Genomic DNA, 7,706 nt, shown 5'->3' with positions numbered 1-7,706 from the left:
GTCTCGTAGCCTGATCAACTTGCGAATGGGCCACCGCACAGGGGTCCCAATCCTAGCCCGCCTATCAAACCCTCGAGCCCGCAAAGGCCCGAGCAGCCTCATGTGCCTCATGACGATATCCCATTAGACGCTGAGGCACAGACTCCATCCTAAGATGGTCGCAGAAACGCATCAGAGGCAGAATAGGACCGAGCATCAGCCTCGCAGTCCTAGACGCCATAGGGGCGACGAGCCGAATCTTCCGAACAGAGGTCAGAATCCTCCTGGTAATAGGAGGAACTCAGAGTTAGGCTCTGCAGTCTGGGGTCCCCCACGGCATGATAATGCACGGGGACACAACGACCAGTGCAGGCCACCCTCTAATGCTCGGGACGCTTCAGCCCGAGATGGAAATCAAGGGAACAGTCGATCCCACCATAGCCAATCAAGATTCAGAGATGGCCATGGATATAATGAAGCCGACTCAGGGAAAGGAAATGCCGGTCGGAGGCAGGAGCCAGATAACCAACCCAATAGACGGGATGCTTGGGGGCAGCCCAAGCAAAATAATGTCTTCAACCGGCTCGGAGCTAGCGAGCAGCGGAGAAGAGATGAGGACTTGAGAGATGTACTCAACGATCGCCGCGAGCGACATGGCGACAACATCCCCCCAGAGACAGAGGCCACGACGATTCCTGTTGCTGTGCAGGCCCAGATAGATGCCCTTAACTAGGCGGTACAACAGCTGGTCGGGGGAAGAACTTCTCATATCGACCACGACAGGAGGAAAGGCACTCCTTTCGTCTAGAGGATAGCTATGGCAGAGACTCCTAGCAAGTTTAAAATGCCTACGCTTCCGAACTTTGATGGGTACGGTGACCCGGTATCTCACGTCAATAAGTTTGAGATATAAATGGACATTCAGAAAGTGTCCGAAGATTCACGATGCAGGATCTTCCATGCAACACTTTCTGATGCCGCACAGGAGTGGTTTTTTAAGTTCCCTCCTGCAAGCAGAGTTTCCTGGGAGATGTTCGTAAGGGAGTTTTACAGACAATTCTACGCCGGTCGTGTGCATCCGATCGAGGCAAACCAGCTGGTTGAAATTCGCCAGCAGGATGGAGAATCGTTGAAGGACTACATCCAGCGCTTTATGCGAGCAGCAGCTGGAGCGAAGACAGTGGGGGACGAAGGCAAAACGATGGCCATAACCGCAGGGGTTAGGCGTCGCTCCCCCCTCTGGAAGAGCCTCCACAAAGATGGGGTTAGAACTACCCAGGAAGTCTTTGATCGGGCTGATCGTTACATCAAGCTCGAAGATGCCATAGCCGATGATGGAAAGCCTTCAGGCAAGGATAAGAAGGCTGCCTAGCCCGCCAAAGCCGCCAATAGGTATAAACCTAACGGCAAAGGCAACAGGAACGGTAACGGCAATGGCAAGAATGGTGGAAAACGGCCACACAATGAACCTTCCACCTCTGACAATAAATGAGCCAAGGGTAATCGTTATGAACCTCGGTTCACTAACTACACTGCCCTTGTTGAGTCTCGGGGAGAGGTTTATCAGGCCACAAGTTCCAGTGTGCCTTATAAGAAGCCTGCCCCCATTCGAAAGGATATTTCGAAAAGAGACACTACCAAGTTCTGTCGCTATCATAACGACTACGGACATGATACCAACAAATGCAACCAGCTAAAAGACGAAATCGAGTTCCTTATTAGACAAGGACACTTGAGAAGATATGTACGGGCCTCGGGAAATTCCCAACGAGAAGCTCCAGGTGGCAACGAGCAAGCGCCCGCACCCCAACGCTCGCCACCTTTGCAGCCTGCCCCCGTGACTGGCACACTCTTAACCATTTGTGGAGGCCTGCACCTCGCGGGAAATAGCAGAAAGGCCAGGGAACGATACGCTTGGACTCTGTGCCACGACCAGGACATCGAGATGATGACTGTGGAGGACCGTGCGCCAAAAAAGGCTCGGTCTGATAGCGATGCCCAGCATGTCCGGTTCCCACATTCCGATCCGCTGGTTGTGGATATCCAAATGGCCAACATGATGGTGAAAAGGGTGCTGGTCAATACAGGAAGTTCAGTGAATATCCTGTATAAGTCTTCGCTGGAACACATGAAATTTTCCGTTAAGGACTTGGAGCCTTGAAACCAAACAATATACGGCTTCTATGGTGAGGGACTCGCCCCCGCCGGATCGATCAGACTACCAGTGACGACAGGTACAGCGCCTGCTACCAGGACATTACTTGCTACTTTCGTAGTAGTCGATTGTCCTTCGGCGTACAATGCCGTCATTGGGAGGCCTATACTGGTTGATCTACGGGCCGTCATCTCTATGTGGCACTTAGCCATGAAGTTCCCGACAGACGCAGGGGTAGGACGCGTGTTGGGGAACCAGAGGGAAGCCAGAGAGTGCTACAACGCCTCAGTCACAAAGGCGAAAAAAGGAACATCAAAGAGCACTACCTCAGATAGGTTGCAGATGGCAATTGATACACAAGCCCAATCCGGTGATGAGGTCACCAAATAGGGTGTTGCCCAAAGTGAGGATAGAGATCTAGATCTTTGCTTTGGGGATTTTGAAGAGAACGTTGGACCCGTCGTGGACCTGAAAGAGGTCCAACTCGACGAAAAAGACCTGACCAGAGTCGTGAAGGTCAGGAAATACTTAGAACTAACCACAAAGCATGCACTGGTGGAATTTTTGCGAAAGAACCAGGAGGTTTTTTCCTGGTCGCACAAAGACATGGCTGGGATAGACCCTGCAGTTATCAGCCATGTCCTAAACATAGACAAGACTTTTCCACCCCTGCAACAAAAAAGAAGGCTGCTCGATAAGGATCGATCGAGAGCCTTAAAAGAAGAAGTTGAAAGATGAAAGGAGAATGGGTTCATCAGGGTGGTATTTTATCCATCGTGGGTCTCCAATCCAGTGCTGGTTCCCAAGCCTAACGGTAAATGGCAAACCTATGTGGATTTCACAGACCTCAATAAAGCCTGCCCAAAAGACTGCTTCCCACTCCCAAGGATCGACCAGTTGGTCGATGCTACTGCAGAACACAAGATCCTCTCATTCATGGATGCATATTCGGGCTACAACCAGATTAGCATGCATCCCCCAGACGAGGATCACACCAGCTTTCGGACCGATACGGGCTTATACTGTTATAAAGTAATGCCCTTCAGACTAAAAAACGCAGGTGCGACTTACCAGCGGCTAGTCAATCACATGATTAAAGAGCTGATCGGAGTAAACATGGAGGTATACGTGGACAACATGCTGGTAAAGTCTAAAAAGGCAGAAGGACATGTGAAGGATTTACAAGAATGTTTTGATGTATTGAACAAGTACCATATGAAACTAAATCCTCTCAAATGTTCCTTCGGAGTTGGATCAGGGAAGTTTTTGGGGTTCATTGTGAACTCAAGAGGAATTGAGGCCAACCCCGACAAAATAAAAGCCCTGATCGACATGAAATCGCCAGAAAGAATCAAAGATGTACAAATTCTAACCGGAAGAATCGGACAAATGTGTCCCTTTTTTCAATCTCCTCAGGGGCAATAAGAAGTTTGAATGGACAGGAGACTGCGAACAAGCTTTTCAGGCCTTGAAGGCGCATATGGCACAGCCTCCCATTTTATCAAAGCCAATCGAAGGAGAAACTTTGTTCATTTACCTGGCGATCACTGAAGTTGCTGCTAGTGCGGTACTAGTACGAGAGGAAGAAGGCGTACAAAAAGCGGTCTACTATGTTAGCAAGAGGCTGATTGGAGCAGAACTAAGATATCCACCCATTGAAAGGTTAGCATATTGCTTAATCCTGGCCTCAAGGAAGCTACGCCCTTACTTCCAAGCCCATCCCATCACAGTTTTAACCGACCAGCCCCTTCGGCAAGTCCTCCAAAAACCCGAGGTGGCTGGGCGCTTATTATTATGGGCAGTCGAACTAGGGTAGTTCGATATCACATATTCACCGTGAGCAGCAGTAAAAGGATAAGTCTTGGCTGATCTTGTTGCAGAGTTCACCGAACTCCCAGACAGCGAACAGTACGAACAGCCTAGTGCGCCTGAGCCTCAAGAGAAACCTCCATCGTGGAAGTTATTCATGGATGGGTCGTCCAATGAATCCCACGCAAGAGCGGAAGTGATATTGATAACATCGGAAGGGCATCGATTTCACTGCGCCATTAGGTTCGACTTCACCGCGTCAAATAATGAAGCCGAATACGAAGCCCTCCTCGCTGGACTGAGAATGGTCAAAGACATGGGCATAAAGACGCTTGATATTTACAGCGATTCACAACTGGTGGTGAATCAAGTTCTAGGGGAATATCAAGCGCGGGGCTTAAAAATGGTGGCCTACTTGAATAAAACCAAAGACCTGCTAGCCCAGCTCACGAAGTATACCCTCCAGCAAATACCGCGGGATCAAAATTCAAACGCAGACGCCTTAGCCAAACTCGCGAGCGGGAATGATGCTGACACTTTGAACATTGTGCCAGTAGAAAGATTGAGTGAACCAAGCATACAAGCGGTTGAAGCCAGTATGGAAATTCGAATGGAGGATACATGGATGGCACCTTACTTGGAAAATCTGACAAACGGTGTGCTACCAACAGATAGAAACAAAGCCAGAACTCTACAAAGGCAGGCTGCTAGGTACATACTGGTCGATGGTGTTATGTACCAGAGAGGGTATTCAATGCCACTACTCAGATGCGTTACACCAGAAAAAGCTAAGGAACTAATGAAAGAGGTGCATGAAGGCTTCTGTGGAGATCACGCTGGGGGGCACAGTTTGGCAAAGAAAATTCTAAGGCAAGGCTACTTCTGGCCGACTATGAATGAAGATTCGATGGAGTTTGTACGAAGATGCGATAAATGTCAAAGGTTCTCCAAAATTCCACGAGCAGCTCCAAATGAGTTGAAACAGATGCAAAGTCTGTGGCCTTCTGCAGTATGGGGGATAGATTTGATTGGATCCCTGCCCACGGGAAAAGGTGGAGTGAAGTACGCAGTTGTGGCAGTTGATTACTTCACCAAATGGGCCGAAGCTAAACCACTCGCTACCATAACGACCAAGAAAGTTCTTGACTTTGTCATCAAGAACATTGTTTGCCGGTATGGATTGCCCCGAAAGATCGTTTCAGACAACGGAACCCAATTTGACAGTGACTTATTCACCGACTTCTGCGAAAGGCACGGAGTTATTAAAAGATTTTCGTCAGTTGCGCATCCCCAAGCAAACGGGCAGGTCGAGGCCATGAATAAAACTCTTAAGGACACCCTGAAGAAGAGGCTTGAAGACGCTAAAGGAGCATGGCCAGAGCAGCTGCCTGAAGTCCTCTGGTCGTATAGAACGTCTCACCGAACAGCGACAGGTCATACCCCATTTTCCTTAGCCTATGGATATGAGGCTATGTTACTTGTCGAGTTAGATCCCCCCTCACATCGACGCATAACATACGACCAAGACCAGAATAGCCAACTGATGATGGAGTCCCTAGACTCAATTGACGAGATACGGGAGAAAGCCCAACTCCGAGTTGCTGCGTACCAGCAAAAGGTCACCTGGTACTTTAACTCAAAAGTAAAAGAAAGAAAATTCAATGTCGGTGACTTGGTGCTACGACGAGTTTTCTTAAATACCCGCGACCCCACTGCTGGAGTACTCGGACCTAATTGGGAAGGACCTTACCAGATTGAAGAAGTCTTTCATCCGAGCACCTACAAACTTGCACGCCTAAGCGGAGATCTCGTTCCACGTTATTGGAATGGAGAACACCTGCGCAAGTATTATCAGTGAATAGTCCTTTTTAAAGGACTGGCTTGTATTAAATTTTACTTTTTACAAGTTTCGCAGAAAGGGTTAGCCACGTTGTATGGCTAATCGCTTATATATGTAAGATCCTTTTTTTTTAGGATCACTTGTAAAGACATGTTTAGTCCATTTTTAATACGAGATTATAAGGGACTGTGCGCAGCCAGTCATTCTTGCCAACCTTTGTAAATTTATTTTTACAAGTATTTGTTCATTATGTGTGTTGTTTTGCTGTATTACAAGTATTACGTTTCCTACCGAGCAGAAATGTTCGAACAGGTCGTGGTCAAGGCAAGTGACCCAGGACCTAAAGCTCCTCGATCACTTGGGGGGCATATAAGGCACATCGATAGCAAATCGTACCATGAGGTATGTAAACACATGAACAAAATAAGTGAAAGCATGCTAAGGTACTTAGAGTATTTTTCAAAATTCATATTTTGTTAAATCAAACCAAAGTACTATGCTAAGTTCGGTCATACGAACAGATGTTATAGTAAATGAAAATATTATAACATTATAATGCAATCTTCTACACCGCAAGCATCACTGCTTGGATGTAATTGTTCGAATAAAAGGAAAGTTTGTTGCCCATGCAGCAAATCCAAAAAAGATAGTTTTTACATCACGACCCGTGGGTCGTGTAATTGAAGAAAAAAAAAAAAAAAGGTTAAGGAGCAGTAGGAGCAGGAGGGTCTTGCTCAGCAGTCTGTTTGGCTTCATCCTCAACAACTCCTCCTTCCTCTGCGCCAGCGGCCGGCTGGATGCTTGGGGAAGCAGGGATCCTTGCTCTTTCCTCTTCTTCGTCCAATCGAGCAGTGCAACGGGCCAGCTTAGCATTCCTCATATCTTCTGAAAGGTAGTCAAAGTTGGCGCCCTGGTTGTGTTTCCAGAAGTTATAGAAACACCAAAGCGTCGCATTCTTATACCTTTCCAGATTCTTGGCGTTGGCAAGCTTCAGCTGCTCTATTTGGCTCTCAAAATCAGCCATGGCCTTGTCCTTGGCAAGATTCTCCTCTTTGAGTCTCTTGCATTCGCGATATTGGACTCGGCTGGCCTCCTGGTACTCCTGCCTCTGCTTCCTCAATGCTGCCTTCGAAGCTTCGACCTCCGCCAGCTTTGCCACCACAGCTTCCTTCTGCTGGGTGACCGCCTCCAACTCCCCGGCATGCTTGGCTTCTACAGCCTGAAGATCCTCCGCAGCTTTCACCTGGTACCTCTCGATGGCCTTTTCCCGAACCTGGTCGATGTTAGCCTGGGCACGGGTACGAGCAGCAGTTGCGGTCAGCAAGGCCTATGGACAAAGGATGAAGTTAGAATCTGTTGCAAAGAATAAAAGACTAAGGCCAAAGAGAAAAGAAGGACTTACGCTGGCCATTTTGTTTAGGGCCCTGTTCAGAATTTGGTTGACCCCCATTTTCTCTGCCTCATCCATCGCATCCTTACAATGATTGTACTTCACGATGTGTGCAAGGCGGTCCTTGGCTGCTCGCAAGGCGCGGTTCGAGAGTTTCGCCCCAAGAGCTTCGTCCCGCTGGGTTTGTTCTTTGGCGGCTGCAGGTGGAGGGTTCGTCGTAGCAGGCGGGGTTTCCTTCTCGACAGGAACTGAAGACTGGGTAGAAATTTGCCCAGTTGGCGCATCCTTGGGAGGATCTTCTGTTTGACTCTTCTTGGCAGGAGGTCCTTGGCTTGATTCGTCGTTATGCCTCCCTGACGTCTTTCGCCGAACCATAGGGACCTCTACCTCCTCCTCGGTCTGATATAAGTCAAAGACATTGGGAGCGGCCATATCTACGTACAAATGAACATATGCAAATGATAAGATAAAAGCAGATAAGAACTATTGATAAAATAGAAAAGAGGTCACAAAGTTTAATACCCGAGCTACAA

This window comes from Humulus lupulus, chromosome 9 (genome assembly GCF_963169125.1).
Source record: "Humulus lupulus chromosome 9, drHumLupu1.1, whole genome shotgun sequence".
Taxonomy (NCBI): domain Eukaryota; kingdom Viridiplantae; phylum Streptophyta; class Magnoliopsida; order Rosales; family Cannabaceae; genus Humulus; species Humulus lupulus.
The sequence above is the reverse complement of the archived record's forward strand: the minus strand, read 5'-3'. Positions refer to the sequence as shown.